A 21385-nucleotide genomic window follows, 5' to 3' on the forward strand; every position below is an offset into this window, starting at 1 on the left:
ATGTAGTTGTTTGCATATCCATGACTGAGTATATTAAAATTTCGTTTTAATAATTTTTAAAGATAAAAGGATAACTTCGGGGGTACCTAGCGTTGCTCTGGTGTTTGTAGGTGTGGGTGTGTTGGGGAGGGGAGACAAAAAAAAAAGTTTTGGGAAATAGGTAGGATCGAACCCGGAACGTTGAGGCGAAGGTGAAAAAAGAAAGTGTGAAGAAAAACCTGGCAATTTACCACTTGCCCACGACAGGAGAGAAACTAAACAGAGTTCAATTTTAACAATGAAAAAGTTAAATTGACAGGTGCGCGATTTTAATGATCACGCTATAGAAGTCTCACAATGAACTTTTACTGCAGGGTAGTTATTTTGGTTTTGTTTCCCAACATTTTGTTTTGCCAAAATGTTGGGGGGAAACCAGCTCCCCATAAAGAGGAGAGTGTCCATATGAATAGCAATTGTCTGATATAAGGAGTTTTCCCCACATTGATCAAACGCCCATTGCTTTCTGGACGTTCCTGGCCTTCGTGCCGGGAACCACACTTTCGCTTCAGATCAGTTTCACTTTTATACGAAAAAGCCAAACGAACACGTAAAAAGGCGAAAAATAGCAAGAATTTTATACAAGTTGAGGTAAATAAATCTAGACGCGACACGCATTCGCAAATCGTACATATGCTCCATAAAGAGTTCTAAGATATAGAAACCTTCTCTGCCACCAATAGCAATGGCAAGTGACTCCCTGACTGAGAGTACATCATTCAAACTGCTTGGCCTAACGTTCACAGGAAACATGAGCTGGAACAATTATATTGAAAACATTGCCAGGGCCGCTGCAAAAAAGGTAGGCTCTCTCTACCGTGCTAGAAAACTACTGACACCTGAAAGTATCCTGTATCTCTATAAGGCCACCATTCGCCCATGTATGGAGTATTGTTGTCACATCTGGGCTGGTGCGTCTACTACTAGTCTCTCGCTCCTAGACAAGGTTCAAAAAAGAGTCGCTAATCTGATAGGCCCTGAACTGGCATCTAAGCTTCAGCCTCTGTCCCATCGATGAAACGTTGAATCCCTCTGCTTGTTCTACAAGTGCTTTAATGGTGAGTGCTCTGACGAACTGCAGACACTTGTGCCCCACGTCGCAGACACCCTCGACAAACCCGACAAGCAGCTAAATCCCACCCCCACACAGTAGAGATCCCTAGATGCAAAAGATCCTTCTACTCCAGTAGTTTCTTCCCCAGAACCGCTAGACTCTGGAATTCCATTCCAGGATCATGCTTCCCTAACTGTACTGACATGCAGAAGTTCAAGTGCAACGTGAACCGACATCTTGCTGCCCAAATCCCTACATAGTGCCCCCGTAGTTGCTGACCCTGATAGTAGCCCCCTACACCTGAGTGGCAATGTGCCTTCTTGTTTGGGGTGAAAATGTAATAAATAAAAAAAATTTAAAAAAAAAATGTAAACTCCCCCCCCCCTCGAGAAGCCCAGCGAAAAAGTTTTTCTTGGACATACTAAAATGCGTGCGCTGCATTTGCCTTTCCTATATATATATATATATATATATATATAACAAGAAGGAATTTTAGATAAATAAAAACAAATGGACGTGCAAATGATGTCATCACAAAGAAATAGTTTAATTGATACAAGGACATTAGTAGAAAAAAAGGTCAGATGAGAAGACACCGTGGAAGCCAGCGAAGTCAAAATGTTGTAATCTCTGAAATGCTGTTACTGTCATATCAAATGTTTATCGAACCCTTAAATGTTTACAGACTGTTGTTATTATGTACACTCCTCTTTTCATCACTAAAGAACATTTGTCTAACGCTCCATCAATGGAACATTGTCTCCTCTCGTCGTTTGAAGCCCCTCCTCTAGTGTACAAGTAATTGTTAACTCCTCAAAATAATGTGTCAATATGTCCATGTCATCATGTCAATCCAACTCAAGCAAAACATCGTTCATCATAAAAGCTTTATACACCCTGTATGTCGGTTTATATACACCAGCACTTATTCATCAATGATTTGATACAAAAAATTCATTTGGACAAAAATCATAAACTTGACACAGGCACCTGTGTGAAGAGAAAACAACACTGATGAATTGCTACAAAAAAAAAAAAAAGAAAAAGATAAGTTAAAGTATGATGTTTAAAAAGTCATTTGAATAAACATTATAAACCTGACAAGCCCCTACGTGAAGAAGCAACAAACTTCATCAATTGTCAAAAAGAAAAGTTAAAAGTGAGATGTTTTAAAGGTAATTTTCGGCAAAAGGTTACACAGGTGTAATCAAAGTCAGGTCAATCCAGTAAAATGACAATAGCCAAATAAAACGCCCTTGGGGTGAGGCTCTACTGGCAATATCATCCCAAAAAGGGCGTCCCAGATGGTCACAAAATGATATAACCAAAAAGGATATCCTTGTTGGTTGACGATTTAGGCAAGAATCAAGCCATTGAATTCACGTGCGTGCATCTCCTTCCTAACAACCAACCATCCACAACTGTCACCGAGACTAAAAATACATTGTTATAGTTTCATATGTTGTTATTCTTTTAAACACAGGAGAAATACAACGGTAGCTCAATTAGGCCTTGTCTTCTCAACCTTAGTGGAGTGGTTAGTTTATTGCTAATCGCCTGAGGAATGCTTAAAGAGCTGCCCGGGCATTTTTAGAGCTGCTGGTTTTCCAAATCGAACTTTCCCGACCTTGTGTCACATCTTCCTGCTGTCAGAGGAAGACAAACAAATAACAGTGTATGACTAGAACTTTTAATTTAATATCACGTAAACCTTAGTTTCTCAGAGAGAGAAAAAAAAACAAAACAAAAAAAAAACACACTCCATATGTCCTTCAAAAACACGTTTTTATTTTCTTTAACAAAGGAGTCACCTCTTATCAAGGCCCGGAGTCCACTCGATGATAAGGGTTGATGAGTCAATGGGGCAATATACTAGTAATCGTTAGTAGTGAAAAGTATGTAAATTGGATTACTTAAGGAGACAACTCATCAAGAACTTGTTTACGTTGGACTTGAAGACGACCATATCATAGTCAGTTTTTACAAGCAATCATTTCTGCCCATAAGAACATGTTTTCATGTCAGTTAGACAAAAAACAATGCTGTAAGCATAAGTATGAATTAAATTTGATTTGTACTATGTTGGGATTTTATACGAAACAAACTAAGAAAAAAAAAAAAAAAGAAATTAGATCAATGCATAAGATTATTTCAATGTATCCAGTTCTGAAATAATAAAGTAAAAAAATTAATTATAATGAAAATTGTTAAAGTGTTTTTGACTATTAATGAGGGTAAATATTTATTTTATTTGACAAAAATAAATTTTTACAAATAAAAATGTGGCACAAGGCCGAAAAAGGGGAATGGGGGTTAATGTTGACCTAACTAACATAACGTTAACTTAACTAGACTCTTTCACTAAAATACCAGAATCACTCTGTGGACATCCTACTTAAAACCCGAAAATTAAAATATATATACATGATGTGGGGGGTTGGGGATAAAAATCTTATTTACAGAAACTATTAATGAGGGTACGATTCCAACGATTTCGACGATCGTTTTTATAGCCACAGTTATAACAATCAACCAATCAGAAGCTTCAAAAGTTATTATAAAAAATGACAAATTTTGGACTCAATCAGTTCGCCGTCGGCCTCTGTCTCACAATGACTAAAGATCGGACCTGCATTGATTCTTTGCCGCCATCTTTGTTACTAAGAATTGCTGAACACTCGAAATCGTGACTGGATTGATTCTCCGCTGATTTGATTTACTGTCGCCATCTTTATTCAACATGTCTCAACACTTAACAAAAATAGTTTTTGAAGTTAATTGCTATTTATACTTAAATAATAAACAGATTCCAAACGGAGTTACTTCCCTTGTTTAAGTCACATTTCCAAAAATAATGGAAATTCAATTTTGCAATTTTAATATCCATTCTTATTCTGAATATGCAGTGTTTTTTTTAATCACATGCCAAGAGCCACTTCATATCTGTTCCATTTTTAACAAAAAAAAAAAAAAAAAAATCGTACTTAAGCACAGAAAATGTTTATTTTCAATTAACACTGACATAAAGTAGGTTAAGAGTCCTTAACCCATTTTATTTTTAATGGGCATTTTAATTTGTTTCCTTGCCATAAACATAAGTTTTGGCTAAGAACAAAGTGTAATATCTGTTCTGATACTACACTTCACGTTTTTCTGCCCTTAGTTAGTGCTGGAGCATCCTTCATGACTGAGACAATTTTTATTTTTGTTCCTATCCAGAGTGCCTCTTTTTGGGGAGGTGGATTTTCCCCACATTAAAAACCGACGTTGTGTCATACTCTGCCCTCGCGGGGAGGCAAGTAAATCGGAACATAGCTTTATTTTATTTATTTATTTTTTTTTTTTTTTAGCTTTTGTTAATCCTAAACAAGGCATATTGCCACTGAAGCATAAGGAACTACAGTGATAGGGTTAGATTTATAGAGGGGAATCTAAGTGGGGAATTGTTGTTTTTTTTTGTTTTTGTTTTTTTTTCACATTTAATCTAAATTTCTGTGTATTGGTATGGTATGGTTGCGAAAACAGGAAGTAGAGATAGAACTTAAAAGATAAAGAAAAAGCTATTATTTTTGAATTCAGAAGAAAAGATAAAATCTTGTTCCAAACAAAAATGGCAGTTGTTAATCAGAGAAGCTTTGAATTGTAAAAGCCAAGACGAAGACGAAGAATAGGGTTTTCCGTTATATATCATTTTAAAGAGCGTTTTCCGCTCTATCTAATCGTTTAAATTACAATCTCTTTAAAAAAAAAAAAATTATGTTTCTTTTCCGAACGTTGAATATAAGATGCAATAAAAGCAAATTCCCACAATTTTTTATTTCAATTCAAGTTAGGCCGAAATACTGCTAAAACAGCTTGCGATATCAACAGTGTTTGGGCCAGAAACTACTACTGAATACACAGCACAATGGTGGTTTCAGAAATTTTGTGGTGATGAGAGGCTTGAAGATAATAAGTGTAATAGTCGGCCATCGACAATGATCAATTAAGAGCCTGAGAAGAAGACATTTATCTAATTAGCGAAACATTGGAATACAAGACCAAAAAAGTAAATAAAAAAAAAAAATGATTTTATCATTTCATCACATTTAAAGTTTTCTAATTCACCTTTAAATTCTTTTCAAAATAAATGTGTTCTAAAGTGTGTAATTACTTTTCAATTCATATCCATGCCCGGAACTGGGGCAACGCACACGTTAAATAAATGGACAACACATACATCTGAATTTTTCTTTTCCAGGAATTACCTCCTCCATTATAACAACAAAATGAAAAAAAAAAAAAAAAAAAAATATGGACTGGAAATAAAATCCTGATGAGGCTAATTTTATTAGCGAAATATTGGAATACAAGACCAACAAAGTAAATATAAAAAAAAAAAATGATTTTGTCATTTCATGACATTTAAAGTTTTCTAATTCACCTTTAAATTATTTTTTGTTTTATTTGGATTCATCGGATTACTGTTCTCATCTTGCGCGTCATTTCCACAACTTTTCGGTCGATGTAACCTCTGACTTTCTTCAGGTGTATCTTGTAGAACTCGAGAATTTGGACGGAATTTCGAACGAAACCCTTTATTTACTTCACGGGGCTACCATGCTCTTGTTCAGTCAGTAATTTGCAAATGTATTTTTGTCACCCACACTGAGAATTGAACCTTCAACCTTCAGTAGAATATCACTTCAACAACAGTGGTTAGAGCACTTGGAATAATCATTTGTAAAAGTGATATTCTCCTCAAGGTTGAAGATTCAATTCTCAGAGTGGGTGAGTGAAAAATATAATTGAAAATTACTTAGGACCTCCATCCAGTCATAGCTGATGGAATAACAGTATGCTACTCTTGTGAAGTAAATAAAGGGTTCCGTTCAAAATTCCGTTCAAATTCCCGAGTTCAGGCAGAAACATTCCCAAGTTTGACCAGATTCACCTGGAGAAGGTCTGAGGTTACATCGACTGAAACGTTGTGAAAATGGCACTCAAGATGAGAACAGTAGTCCAATGAACCCAAGTAATATGAAAAACCAGTCCTCATCTCAAAAATTCAGGAGCATAAAAATATTTTTATTCTACAAATCTGTGGTTTATCACAAAGATTAATTTTTGGCATTTATAATTCAAGACACAATTTGGGGCATAGCTTATTGTAATCTAGAGTTACAATCTTTAGAACTCTAAGCATTAAATCAGGTTGTATTTCGGCAATAATGCATCAAATGCTGTCTTCAAAATGGTCTATTGAGTCTGATTTACTAGCATAGACATGTCCCCAAAGAAAATAATCTAATGGGGTTAAATTGCAAGAACAAGGTGGCCAATTGAAAGGTTCATTTCATAGAATTATTCGTTCATCAAATGTTTCTCAGTAAATTGATCGTATTGTGCATTGTGTCGCATACAACTACATTCTGCTGAAGCCATATGAATTGCCAAACCAAACTGAACTCCAAATAACCGATAGTTGCCAAATCTACAATTAAAGAAAATAGAGTTGTTAATTTAAAGTTCGCCGCCTCTAAAAAAAACAACAACAACATTCTGTATTATGCTTGACCTTAGAAAGTGAGCAGAGATCAGTGTTAACAAGATCTATTTTTTATACAATTTTTGATCCCCGTGTTCAACAGTGATGTTCGTTTATGTAAATCTACTTCAGCTGAATTTTTTTTTTTTTAAATTAAAAATAAGTGAAAAAGAAAATAGATTTCTAAAAACATTCTTGCTTGAATATGCGCGTAACTTCCTTTAGAAGACCTTTTTAATCAGGAGAAACTACTTGAAATGAAAGATCAAACTTGCATTTTACAGTAAGTATCCACTTGAAGTAATACAGCCAACTTCTTCAACCTCCTCAAGCTGTGATATATATAAAACGCAATGGTTTCTTCTCATAGCGCACTAACAAGCTAAAACTTCTTGAACTTTAGTTTCAAATGAAGTGATCTGATGTTTTAATTTTGTTTTAAATATATGAATGAATAAATAAAATACTCCTTATAAACAAGTGAACGAATAACGTACTCCTTATAAAAAAGTGAACGAATAACGTACTCCTTATAAAAAAGTGAACGAATAACGTACTCCTTATAAAAAAGTGAACGAATAACGTACTCCTTATAAAAAAGTGAACGAATAACGTACTCCTTATAAAAAAGTGAACGAATAACGTACTCCTTATAAAAAAGTGAACGAATAACGTACTCCTTATAAAAAAGTGAACGAATAACGTACTCCTTATAAAAAAGTGAACGAATAACGTACTCCTTATAAAAAAGTGAACGAATAACGTACTCCTTATAGATAAGTGAACGAATAACGTACTCCTTATAGATAAGTGAACGAATAACGTACTCCTTATAGATAAGTGAACGAATAACGTACTCCTTATAGATAAGTGAACGAATAACGTACTCCTTATAGATAAGTGAACGAATAACGTACTCCTTATAGATAAGTGAACGAATAACGTACTCCTTATAGATAAGTGAACGAATAACGTACTCCTTATAGATAAGTGAACGAATAACGTACTCCTTATAGATAAGTGAACGAATAACGTACTCCTTATAGATAAGTGAACGAATAACGTACTCCTTATAGATAAGTGAACGAATAACGTACTCCTTATAGATAAGTGAACGAATAACGTACTCCTTATAGATAAGTGAACGAATAACGTACTCCTTATAGATAAGTGAACGAATAACGTACTCCTTATAGATAAGTGAACGAATAACGTACTCCTTATAGATAAGTGAACGAATAACGTACTCCTTATAGATAAGTGAACGAATAACGTACTCCTTATAGATAAGTGAACGAATAACGTACTCCTTATAGATAAGTGAACGAATAACGTACTCCTTATAGATAAGTGAACGAATAACGTACTCCTTATAGATAAGTGAACGAATAACGTACTCCTTATAGATAAGTGAACGAATAACGTACTCCTTATAGATAAGTGAACGAATAACGTACTCCTTATAGATAAGTGAACGAATAACGTACTCCTTATAGATAAGTGAACGAATAACGTACTCCTTATAGATAAGTGAACGAATAACGTACTCCTTATAGATAAGTGAACGAATAACGTACTCCTTATAGATAAGTGAACGAATAACGTACTCCTTATAGATAAGTGAACGAATAACGTACTCCTTATAGATAAGTGAACGAATAACGTACTCCTTATAGATAAGTGAACGAATAACGTACTCCTTATAGATAAGTGAACGAATAACGTACTCCTTATAGATAAGTGAACGAATAACGTACTCCTTATAGATAAGTGAACGAATAACGTACTCCTTATAGATAAGTGAACGAATAACGTACTCCTTATAGATAAGTGAACGAATAACGTACTTCTTATAGATAAGTGAACGAATAACGTACTCCTCATAAATAAGTAAACGAATAACGTACTCCTCATAAATAAGTAAACGAATAACGTACTCCTCATAAATAAGTAAACGAATAACGTACTCCTCATAAATAAGTGAATGAATAACGTACTGCTTATATGTTCAGTTTTCAAGTCTAATTGATTTCTGAGATGAGGATTGATTATTTGTATTATTCAGACTACTATTCTCATCACAACATTTCGATCAATACGATGTGGCGGAACTAACCTGTGTTACCTACTCATAGACTATTCCACAGTCAATAAATTTCGGAAGACTGACTATCCACCTTTTTGTTTGTTTTTGTAATACATGTTACCTTATTCCGGCGTTCTGTTTTCCTTATAATCGTTAACAGGGCTATTACAGAATGTTACTGCCAAAATTCTTCAGGCGATGCTTTTTTAAACTCGGAAATTTATACCGAATTTCGAATGGAATCATTTATTCCACTCATTTTCTCGTCCTATCAGCCCTGACAGGATAGGAATTATTTTTTGTTAAAAAAAAGGCTCTTTATATGTTCAATTCTGAATTGCAATAAAATCACCTTCCTGGACAGGGTTCAAAAGAGAGTCGCCAACCTGACAGGACTGTCATCTAAGCTTCAACCTCTGTTCCATCAAAGAAATGTTGCATCCCTCTGCCTGTTCTACAAGTATTTTAGTATGCTCTGACGAACTACAAGCACTTGTATCCCTCAACGTAAATACCCTCAACAAACAGCTAAATCCCATCCCTACACAGTAGAGATCCCTAGATGTAAGAAAGCCTTCTACTCCAATAGTTTCTTCCCCAGAATTGCTAGACTTTGGAACTCTCTTGCGGGATTCTGCTTTCCCAACTGTACTGACATGCAGAAGTTCAAGTGTAATGTGAACAGACATCTTGCTGCTCATCTCCCTTCATAATATCCCTGCAACTTATGTCCCTCGATATTAGCCCTCTACTTCAAAGTGGCACTGTGCCATGTTTGGGATGAAAATTTAATTAAAAAAACAAAAAACAAAAAAAAACGTTTATGTTCCCAAATTTTTTAGATAAGGATTGATTACTGGGATTATTCGGACTACTGTTTTCATCTTTGGTGTCATTTTAACTTTTGTTTAAGAATTTTAAAAAAAAAGCAAATGGAAAAGTACTCTTATATGTTCAATTGTAACTTTTAGATTGTAATATAATTGTTTATCAAGATTTGTTAGATGAAGATTAAGTCGGATAGCATGCGCTTGTTCCATTAGTCATGATTTGGTAGAAATCTCAAGTAGTTCACAATTGTATGACTAGTATCGCTTGCACCGAGGATTGAACCTTCAACCTCCAGAAGAGTGTCACATAGAACTGAATTTTTATTTGGTACTTCATCCGTTACACCACGGGTCTTTATAAAAAATTTAATAATTATCAATGTTGATTTCAAAATTTCAGAAACCATAATCGATTCATATTATTTGAATTTTCGAATGACTGTCCTCATCTCATCATTATACAGTATAATCACGTTGACACACTAGTTCTCGTCAGATCACTGAAGTTAAGCATCGTTGAGCCTGGTTAGTGGCAGATGGGTGACCCTTTGGGAATTGTATGTACTGTATGTGCTCTCCTCTTATCCCGGCATTGTTTCTAATCATCCTGAACATACATACATATATATATATATATATATATATATATATATATATATATATATATATATATACACACTTCACTTGCCAGTGGTAGTCAGCAATGTCGACTCAAGAGATTGCGAACCTCTTGCCACAAAAATTTCATGCGCAGGTACCCTTACGGTGAGTATCCATAGTCTGTAAAGACTGAAGGAGCCTTTACTTTTTTATCTCATCTTGAATAATATTTTCACAACGTTTCAGTCGATGTAATCTTCTTCAGGTGCATCTTGTTGAACTCTGAAATCTATCCAAGAACCCATGGCATAGTGGATAAATTACTTGGTAAAATCAGGTGCATATTACCCTCTTCTGGAGGTTGAAGGTTCAATCCTCATTGCAGGTGACACTCAAAATACAACTGCAAATTACTTTGAAGTTTTACCCAATCATGGCTCATGGAACAAGAGCATGCTATACACAAAAGTGTTGGGAAAAATAACACTCAAGATGAGAATAATCCAAATAATGCAGATTATCAAACCTTATTATTCTCATCTTGACACAACGTTTCGGTCATTGTAACCTACAACCTTCCTCGGGTGTTAAATCCATGTTTCCTTTTTCTCTACTTAGGAAAAGAGGGGTTAGCTCTGCATTGCAAGAATTCAGACCGTGGGTTTACGGGTGTGTCTGTAAATCATAAAGAGAGTTCAATCTTCAGGTCCAAATTCTTGCAGACCATCGCCTCTCAAAAATTCAGAATTGCAAGTATGGATTCATTTGTCTATCTCAATGTGTGTTTAAAACGCTATTTTAAACTTAAGCATCACCGACCAAACAAATTTATGTTTTCGTTCTCTCTCTCTCATATATATATATATATATATATATATATATATATGTAAGGGGATCGAAGAAGTATATAAGAATTATTTAAATGAAGACTTTTCAATAGGATATATGCAATATCAATATGATAAAAAGCTCGACTTGCAAGTGAGCTTAGATACAAGAGGAAAATATATCGATAATAGAAAAATATACACTGATGCATATAGATTTATTGATCAATTTGAAACAAACGAATACAATACAGTGTGTAGGATTATGAGTGCTCTTTATGCCAGACATCTCAAAGCCTAATGCTTTTCATCAGAAGAGGAGGAGAGGTGTTAAGTAACAAGATATGGATGCGATAGGCATATCTTGTATAGGGGGAGAGTGAGGGTTGTCCAGGGGAGCATTAGATAACTATGGCACTTTAAGTGGGACTTTAACAGGATTAGGCGGTAGAGGCATGGATTATGCTTTTGGGAGTAGGTATGTTATGGGAGTTCATTAATTAATTAATTGATTGATTAATTAGCGTCCAATGAAAGTGAAATATGTTGAGCTATATAATTAAAATAAAGAATAAAAGATAAAGAGAAAAAATAAATGAATAAAAAAAATAGAAGAGAAAAGTAAAAAAAAATTAGGTGAAGTTTTTTGTTTTTTTTTTACAAAGGCATCACCACTTATCAAGGCCAAGAGGCCATTCGAGGATAAGGGTTATAGAGTGTACAGTAGACAACTGGACAATAAAGTAATCGCTAGTAATGGAAATTCGGTAAATTTTTTAACTTATATGGAACGACTCATCAAAAACTTGTTTACGTTAGACGTTAGACGACCATATTGTAGTAAGGCGGAAATCAGGAAAACGGAAGACAATTCCACAGGCGTGCAGTTCTAAGAAAGCTGTGTTCATGGAATCTACGTTTAGGTTTAGGCACGGATAAAGAGTGGGGGAAATTATTGATAGTTCTGTCTGCTAGACAAGTGTTTCTTGTGAAAGGAGGGACCATAGATTGGAGCTCAGTCGAGCACTTGCCATGAAAATAACGATAAAGCAGAGACAAACTCGCAACATCTCTATGAGAAAGTGGTTGCAGAGAAGAGAAAAGTGCATCCCCTATGAGGCTACAAAGTCAATGTTGAACTCTATCAAGGCAGGATAAGTTCTCCTAAGCTCCTGCCCAGATGTGGCAACAGTACTGAAATAAAAAAAAAAAAAAATTGCAGACAAGAAGTTAAATGGGTTGACGAATAGTGTTAGGCTTCTAGATGTCTGGCATAAAGAGCTCTCATAACACCTATACAATGTATTGTATTCCCTTGTTTCAAATTGATCCACACATCTATATGCATGAGTACATGTTTTTCTATTATTAATATATTTCCTCTTGTGCATATATATACAAAGTGAGCCAAAAGTAGGTGGACTGTAAAAAAAAACAAACAAAGAAGACATTTATTTGTCAGCGTGTGAAAAGTCTCTACCAAACTCCTCTCTGAATATCTGGTCTACAGAGTTGAAATTTAACAGATAGGATATTTGGACCTGTAAGACAATTTCGATTGGATTTTTTAGCGGTAAAATTGTTATAAAGTGGTCAAATGGCAGGATAAGTCGAATCAAACATTATGCCTACTGTTTCTTATGCGCATGCTAAAAATTAAACATTAATAGCTCAATATTTTAATCTATGACGTTATGTATGCATCTGTCTGTAGCTCAGACGGTAATGGTGCTGGAGACATAAATAACAACTAAGGCTGGAGCGTTAAACGTTCTGGTTTTGATTCTAGCGGATGGTATCCAAGTCATAATTGTTTTATAACTTTTGAAACCATTAATATATATTGGATAATAATCAATAGAGAATTGGTTCTAAAATAATAAGAAATTGGCGTTAAACAACTCTATAGCTAAATATTTATAAGTTATAAAAGAATCGGAATTGGCAATCTATATCTATAATATAAATCTCATCTGTCTGTTTAAATGCATTATGTATGCATGTTTGTATGTCTGCCTAAAACTTTCGACAGAGGCGAATGATTTTCACGAGATTGGTATTGTTTCGAAGCTCAACCCTTCGGGTGACAAATATCGAAAAATTGGCTAAAAACATTAATTCCTTCATCCTTAACTGGGCACTTTTTTCGATGATATTTTCTAAAGTCATCCCCTCTTTTCGATTGACTAGCCTTGATTTAAACCTACATCACTTCCGGTTTAGTGATGGACGCAACAGTAAAGACGTCCCTTTATTTTGCGTTCTTTTCCTCCTTCGCGGTATGAGTTTGAGCCTGCCTGCTGCCTACTACCATTTTTTTTGCTCCACACACACCTCCAAACACCCAAGCAATGCCGGGCACCCAGGCTAGTTGTATCAGAATCGGTAACTTAGACCAGAATCGGAGAAAAATATTGAAATCGTCGCATGACTAATATATTTTTTTACAAATGAGTCACCACTTATCAATGAAGAGTACTCAAGGAAAAGGGTTAATGAGTGTAAGCTAGTCGGTGAGACAACGGCCTCGTGATCGATAGTGGTAGGTGGAATTTAATTATTTAAAGGGATAGTTCAGCAGGGATTTGTTTGCATTAAACTTGAAGGCAACTATGTTGTAGTCAGCTGGAAAGCGGGCCTGTGGTACAGAGTTCCACAGACGGGCCGTTTTAGGAAAGAAGCTTTGTTCATGGATTTTGTGTTTGGATTTAGGCATAGAAAGTGGTGGCAGTGAAGGGGGAATTGGGATAAAAAAAGAATTGCTTATATAGCAATCTAAAACCAATCTTTTATTACAGCGATTAATTTGTCTTTTTTTTTTTTTTTTTCATATAAGATTTTTCCATTTTCGTCGAATGTGTTTCCATTGTTTGGATGCTTGATTGGCTCCGGAATCGCCTTCAGCTGGCATCACCAATATGCCAAGTCAAACTCATCTGTTGCCAAGAAAATAAACTCCGTTTCCTCATCTCAAACACAAAGGCTTCCTGATAATTATTTGTCTATTAAAGCAATGCACTTCTTTCTGCATTTAGCATTTAGCATGCTCAAAATATCTGCTGGTCTGGGTTATAATAAACTGAGAAATTTATTATGTAAATATGGTGAGAGAAGAAATAGCAGATAAAAAGTGCTTCAAATAAGTTCATCTTCATCAGTGGAGGGTGGGGTCGGGGTCGGGGTCATGGATTAAGGCACAGTTTTAGGGATGAAGTTTTGGTACACTCTGATCAGTCTCTGAGTTACTTCAGTTTGTGATATATTAAATGATTACCTCAGCAAAAACAATATACTTAGTCCGGTTTTAGTCAAATATACTGACATAGCAGAGCTCTATGAACAAATTTTTGTTAGTTGACCTTTGACAATCCCACCCCTGCACATTCAATCCTGAAAATTCCTTATAACAATGCACTTCTATTTTAGAACACATAAACAAAAACATAGTGATTTGGGACAGAGCAAACAAAAAAGCGACCGTAATAGAGGTCAGTGTACCCAATGATACAGGGCTTAACAGAGCTGAGAGGGAAAAGATAACAAAGTATCAAGGACTTATGTATGATATGAAACGAAATTGGAAATTAAAAGACGTTTCAATTATACCAGTCATCATAGGAGCAACTGGGCTTATGAAAAAGAACTTTAAAAAGTACATAGCAAGCATACCCGGTGAACCAAGTGCAAGTGAAATACAAACGATTGCACTGAAAGGGACGGCTAGAATCCTGAAAAGATCTCTTGGTTGGACTCACTAAAATAGGGGTAAATGTCAGACATCTGGTTGGATGTCCCATCCCCTAGAAGAAAAAGTTTAAGAAAAATGAAAAAAAAAATAGAAATTCTGCGCATAAGACAAAAATGCCCTCCATCAATACTATAAAGTTTAATAGCAAAAAAAAAACAACCTAAAATACTAAAGCTAATAAGATTTTTTTTACTGTGATAAAAGCATTGTTGAAATTTAAACTGAAAATGGAAGTTTAAGAAGCAATTTACATGCAGATATTTAAAAAATAAATAAACAAACATTTCCAAGAAGAAACTCGACCGTGTTTTTGTTCTTTCAATAAAATTTTTACATCTTAACGTGTTCTAAAAACATCTTTATCCGTTTATTCAAAGTTTTTAAATTCCTAATGATGCTTCCAATTTTTATACCTTTAACGTGGACACGAAGCTCACAGAGAAGAGTTCCCTTTCATATTGTGCGTTTAACTCGGCTCGGTGTCTTTATCATGCCCCCACCCCCCAAATCAAAAGAGATTAGACTATTCCTGTAATGATCCGGTCCCTGTTGATTTTGTGGTGGGAGTAAAGTTCTATGCAGTCCACCCTCCCAGGCCTTGCCTTCTCTCTTTGAGAAGGGTTAGTTTATTGCTGATCGCCTGAGGCGCCTTTACCGGGGAATGCCGACGGAGCTGGCACTTTTTACAGGTCAGACTACCCCTCTTCTGGGGCACTGACTTCTCAATCCCACTTTCCGGCCCTGGCGTCTAAGTTCTTGTGTTGGGAGCGAACAAACTATCACCACTGTGCTTTTAACAACATGCTTTGGACATAACACAAGAATTTTATTTGCAAGACAAAAAAAAAAAAAAAAGCAACAAAACTCTTTCGCTTTCTGAAGATGGACTCGATATGGTCCGAAATGATTAAGACATGTTTCAACTTTTAAAAAAAGAAAAGAAAAAAAAAAAAGAAATTGGATCATGTTTTTTTTTCTTTTTTAACTAGCGGGGGTACCCGGCGTTGCCCGGTTGTTTGGAGGTGTATGTGTAGGTGGGATGGGCAAAGTAAGAATAAGCGACCCTGTTTAAATATTAAAAAAAAAAACAGGTTAAACTTGTTTAAGAAAAAAAAACAGCAAAACCAAAAAAAAACAAACTGCGAACAAACGTAAAAGTTCTTTAAGAAAGAAATCGGAAAAACAAAAGACCGTTAAAATTCAATTCCAGTTTTTTTTAATCAACTACAAAATGAGATAAAGCGAAAAAAAAAATGGCATAAATAACCCTTCGGTTTGGTTAAGTTCATGTTCATGGTGCGTTTCACCCAGTAGAAAGCATAGAACAAAAAGGTTAAAACATTAAAATTCCATTCCAGTTTTTTTAAGCAACTACGAAGTAAAGAAAACCCAAACCGGTGTTCCTTCGTAACTGTCCCTTGTGAACTTTCCCGCAATGGTGTAAGTGGTGGCGGGGGAAGGAGGAATTTATTAGAGAGAAAAGATTTTACGACTTCCATTGATTTTAACCGATTTCAGCAGAAAAAATATAGGAATCTACAATTATCGAGGAAGTGGAGAGGTAATAAGCCTATAACACATCTCGGATATTGTGCTGCAGTTTGTGCATATTACATTTGCATGAAATGTCTTGATTTCTCATTCTATTAAGGTAAAAAATCAGAAGGGAAAAAATGAGTTCATTTTATATATATATATATATATATATATATATATATAGGGACTAGCCTGGGTGCTCTGTGTTGCCTGGTTGTTTGTTGATGTGTGTTAAACAAAAAAAAAAAGTAGGCAGGCAAGATCGAACCTGTGTGACGCGAAGGTGGAAAAGAAAGTGGAGGTGTGTGTAAGGGTGCTGGTTGAACAAAAAAAGAACAAAAGGAAAATTGCGAGCAACAAAAAAAAAGAAGTGGTAGTATGCAGGCAGACTCAGACCTATACCGCAAAGGAGAAAAAGAAAGTGAAAAAAAATAAATAAAAAAATAATAACTAATGTGACGTGTTAGCTGTTGCGGCCATTGCCAAACCAGAAGTGACGTAGGTTTAAATTAAGGCTAGACAATCAGAAAAAGGCGATGACTTTTGAAATTATCGGGGGGAAAAAGCGACCTCTCTCTGTAGAAAAGTGCCCAGTTGAGGGCGAAGGAATTAATGTTTTTGGCCAATTTTTCGATATTTGCCGTCCGAAGGGTCGAGCTTCAAAATGATACAAATCTTGTGAAAATCCGTCGCCTCTGTCAAAATGTTTGCGATACATACATACATTTAAACAGACAGGTGAGATTTATATTATAGTTTTGCATCTTAACGTATTCTTAAAACAGTTTTATCCGTTTATTCAAAACAAACATTTATTTGTTTATAAATCAAACTTTTCAGTGTTATAGTGCTTTCGTCAGGATAGAAACAGTTTGTGGATGTGTATGTTTTCTTTTTCTCCCTTGATGGCATGGTTTCACTAAGAAGAATAAGATCCGTGCGATCTTCTTCAACGGTAATATTTTAACTTATAATACTAACACAAACACTTTATTAATAATGTAATTAACACTTGATTTCTGTCTAAACTACTTATAAATATTCAACCGTCAGGTTCTTTACTTGATAACTATCCCTGAAGATGGATCCAGATGGATCTGAAAGTACATAGGATATAAGCGAATGGAGCAAATACATCGGCCAGTTCCTGCTTGGAATAAAAAAAACACAAAGAATTAAGACAAAATAAAAACAAAAATATGCAGACATAAATTGTCCATCATATTTAACTAAATATATTTTAAAGAAAAAAAAAAAATGGTATATATCTCCAGATGTGGAATGGAAAGACTTGCATCACATCAAATCTATTAAGATCGCTTGGAAACTTATTGACTCATCCTCTCACTCCAGAAAGTATCTCACTCTTCATGAAAATGAACAAGAGTCAGAAAGATGGAGAAGAGTTGCCACATCTGAAGCGCATCCTTTCCTTCTTTAACAGAGTACAAAACTCGACTTCAAAATGTAGTCCCTACAGTCATTTTCTCTACTTTATCATTGTTTTCACGGTAAATGCTCGGCTGAGCTCCAATCTATGGTTTCCCCTGTAAATCATTCATGCCAAAAACTCGTTTACTTACAACCATTGTAAATAATTTCCCTTTCTTTCTGTGTATTTAAAACTAAACGAAACTTCCATGAGCAGAGTTTCTTTCCTTAAGCTGTCCGCCTGTGGGGTGTACCTAAAACTACACGGAATTTCAAAGTTTCTTTCCAAGAACTATTAATTTGTGGAATATAATACTGCAGAGCTACTGCCAAGCTGGCTATATTCCATGAACAAGGTTGCTTTCCAAAAGCTATCTGTTTGTGGAACATAATACAATAGGCCTGCTTCTCAGCTGACTACAACATGGCAGTTTTCACATTCAATGTTCTCTGAAATAATCAAATCATACCATATTTTAATCATCATCTCCCATTCTCAAGGTGTTGTCTCACTGTTGGCCTGAAAAAATTAACCTTTGTTCTTGACTGGCTTTTACACCTCAGTAGTTTGGTTTGGTTGTTTTCGTTTTACAGTATATCAACCCTTTTTAATTTATTTTGTGCCGAATCCAATGATTTTGAAGAAAAATTTTTTGATACAAGATATATATTTTTTTTCGAGTCGGTTTCTATTTAACTCAAAGTTGGGACCCTAACAGGTACTACCACTCAGGGTCAGAGTGGACCTGGGAACAATGGTAATTAAACAATGGCTCCACACTCCCGAAAGCCCGCAATCTGGGGCCTCATCATCGAATATAGTTTAAGGTCATATCCAGAACCACACCTCATTAGTATTATATATATATATATATATATATATAATATAAAGCTGAACGTCTGTGTGTCTGTCTGGTCACAAATAGGCTCGTATATGGTTGACTATTATAGAAAACTGATCACATATAATGATAGAAGATGTATCGAGACACAGGAATGGGTATGTTTGATCTGGCATAATAATGATTCATTAAAATTGTGGGGTCTGCGTACGCGCCTTGTCCACAAAGTATGGAAATAAAAAATTTAAAAATTAAAAAAAAAAAAAACGTTTACATGTGTTTTTGATATAGATGTACATAATACTTTGATAAGTATGTTTTAACTTAAATAGGGATGGTATGATAAAATTGTGGGGTCTGCGTTCGCGCCTGGCCTCCATAGAATGGAAATAGGCACAAACTTTAATAAAGACTTTTCATATCTATCTGCATAAGTATACTTTGATAATTATGTTTCAGTTTGAAGAAATATGGTATAATAAAATTATAGGGTGCTCGTTCGCGTCTGACCTCCATAGAATGGAAATATGTCACAAAGTTTAACAAGGTTTTTTAATATAGATCCACAGAATATTGTGATAAGTGTTTCGGTGTGAACAGGTATGGTATAATAAATGATAGGGTTTATCTATTTTATTTTTACTTTCATCATATTTTGCTTTGGTTTTGATACCCCCAAATTCGAAGCTATCTCATTACAACCCTTCCTTTTCATAACCTATCATACTTTCATAAATCAGAGTCCATTTTCTGTAGGCTGTTTTTGAACCCAGTCAACGACGGGTACTTTTGCTAGTATATATATATATATATATATATATATATACACACACACACACACATTTCTGTGTAAGGCTTGTGAGAGAGAACTCCGTCAAAGTATGTGATTATAAAGAAAAATCAATATAACATCGTAATATTTATTTATATATGTGCTAAAGATCAGAAAAAAATCGGTATCATCTCCTTGGGAAGGTAGATATAAATACAGGGAGAAGAGAGTTCAACATAGATGACCAGAGACTAGTTCCCTTTGTGTAGGATTTGTAACCGACAGTATCGAAGCTTTTCTCTGATCTTTTGTAATACACACACAAATATATATATATATATATATATATATATATAACCTGCATTTTTACTAATGATTATCCTTTGATGAAAAGAATCTATCTTTGAATATCCATGGGTTAAGGATTTTTCTTTATTATAATTTTTTGTTTGACTTGTTGATGAATTAATAGATATTGTAATTTATTCAATTTCTATTTTCATTATCAATTTTTCTTGTTTTTTTATTTATATGCAGGGTGAGTCAAAAGTAGGTGGACAGTAAAAAAACATGTATTTAGAGATCACGTATATACATACAACTATATGTAATAAGAGAAATATATTAATAAATATTAAATGGAAGAATGGTGGGATCCTTCTACCGCTCCAGAAGATATCTCACTACTGATGAAATTCTCTATCTACATAAAAGCCAAGTACGTCCAAGGATGAAGTACTGCTGCCACATCTGGGCAGGAGCTGCTAAAAACAGCCTATCCTGCCTTGACAAAGTACAAAATAGATTTTGTTGTGGCTTAGTCGGGGATACCCTTTTCTCTTACCTGCAACCTCTCTCCCAGAGAAGAGATGTTGCGAGCCTGTCTTTGTTTTATCGTTATTTCCATGGCAAGCACTCGTCCGAGCTCCAATCTCTCGCCCCCCCCCCTCGCCAATCTTTCACAATAAACACTCGTCTAGCTGAAACAACTCTCATTAATTTTCCCCACTCTTTATCTGTGCCTAAATCAAAACGTAGATTCCATGAACAAAGCTCCTTTCTTAGAAGTGCACGCCTGTGGAACTCTCTTCCGTTTGCTTGTTTCCCACCTGACAACAACTTGGATGTCTTCCACATAAACAAATATCTGATGAAACGCCCCCTTAAGTAAGACACTTTATCAAATCCCCAATACTAACGATTACTACAATACTATCCCATTGATTACTGTACACGCAATAACCCTTATCCCTGAGTGGCTTCCGGGCCTTGATAAGTGCTGACCTCCATGCAAAAAAAATATATATATATATATTTATCAATGCAAGCGCTCAAACTGCTTTCCATCTTGATTTACACAGCTTTCAAGTTTGCCTCTTACGTTTCGATAAGCATTTTCTTCTTGTGCCTCACCTTATAAGAAGAATTTAGTCATACAGAGTGGAATTTGAAGATATAGCTTGTAAAATATTAAAAAAAAAAAAAACGTTTAACCCCTGGACTAGGAAAAAGTTGCATCAAATAGAGTAAAAGAGACAAAAAGAAAGAAAACGAGAGAGAGAAAAATAAAGAGAAAAAGAGGGAGAAAAAAAAGAGAGAGAGAGAAAAAGAAAGGAGAAGAGAATTAAACAAAGAAAAAGAAAGAAAAAGATAGAAAAAAGAGAACGAGAGAAAGAAAGAGAAAGAGAGAAAGAGAGAATAAAAGAGAAAGAGAAAACAGAAAAAGAAAGAGAGAGAAAAAGAGAAAAAGGAAGAAATAAAGAGAAAAAGAGAGAAAAAGAATGTGAGAGAAAAAGAAAGAGAAAGGAAAGAAAAAGAAAGAGAGGGGAGAAAAAGAAAGAGAGAGGGGAGAAAAAGAAAGAGAGAAACAGGAAGAGAGAGAGAATATTTTTTTATATAATTAATTATGGGAGTATTATCTCTTAAAGATTGGGAGATATTTTTTCGTATCAACATGGTAAGGATCTTTCGCTCTTTGGCTGCAGAATTATAAAGTGCAGAACTTGTATAGAACAGCTGCACTGAAAATTCTTCATCTCCGGGAGTGGTATAGAATAGGTACACATCGGAAACTCTTCTGAAATTAAACATGGCTT

General features: G+C 35.0%; 1 protein-coding gene across 3 annotated transcripts in view; it reads right to left on the reverse strand.

The window, feature by feature from the left end:
* LOC145261225 (protein retinal degeneration B-like) overlaps positions 1-21385 on the reverse strand; it is a 633753-nt gene that overhangs the window by 500657 nt on the left and 111711 nt on the right. The gene's annotated exons all lie outside the window — the stretch shown is intronic.

This window comes from Euprymna scolopes, chromosome 37 (genome assembly GCF_053919585.1).
Source record: "Euprymna scolopes isolate OS-2025 chromosome 37, ASM5391958v1, whole genome shotgun sequence".
NCBI lineage: Eukaryota > Metazoa > Mollusca > Cephalopoda > Sepiida > Sepiolidae > Euprymna > Euprymna scolopes.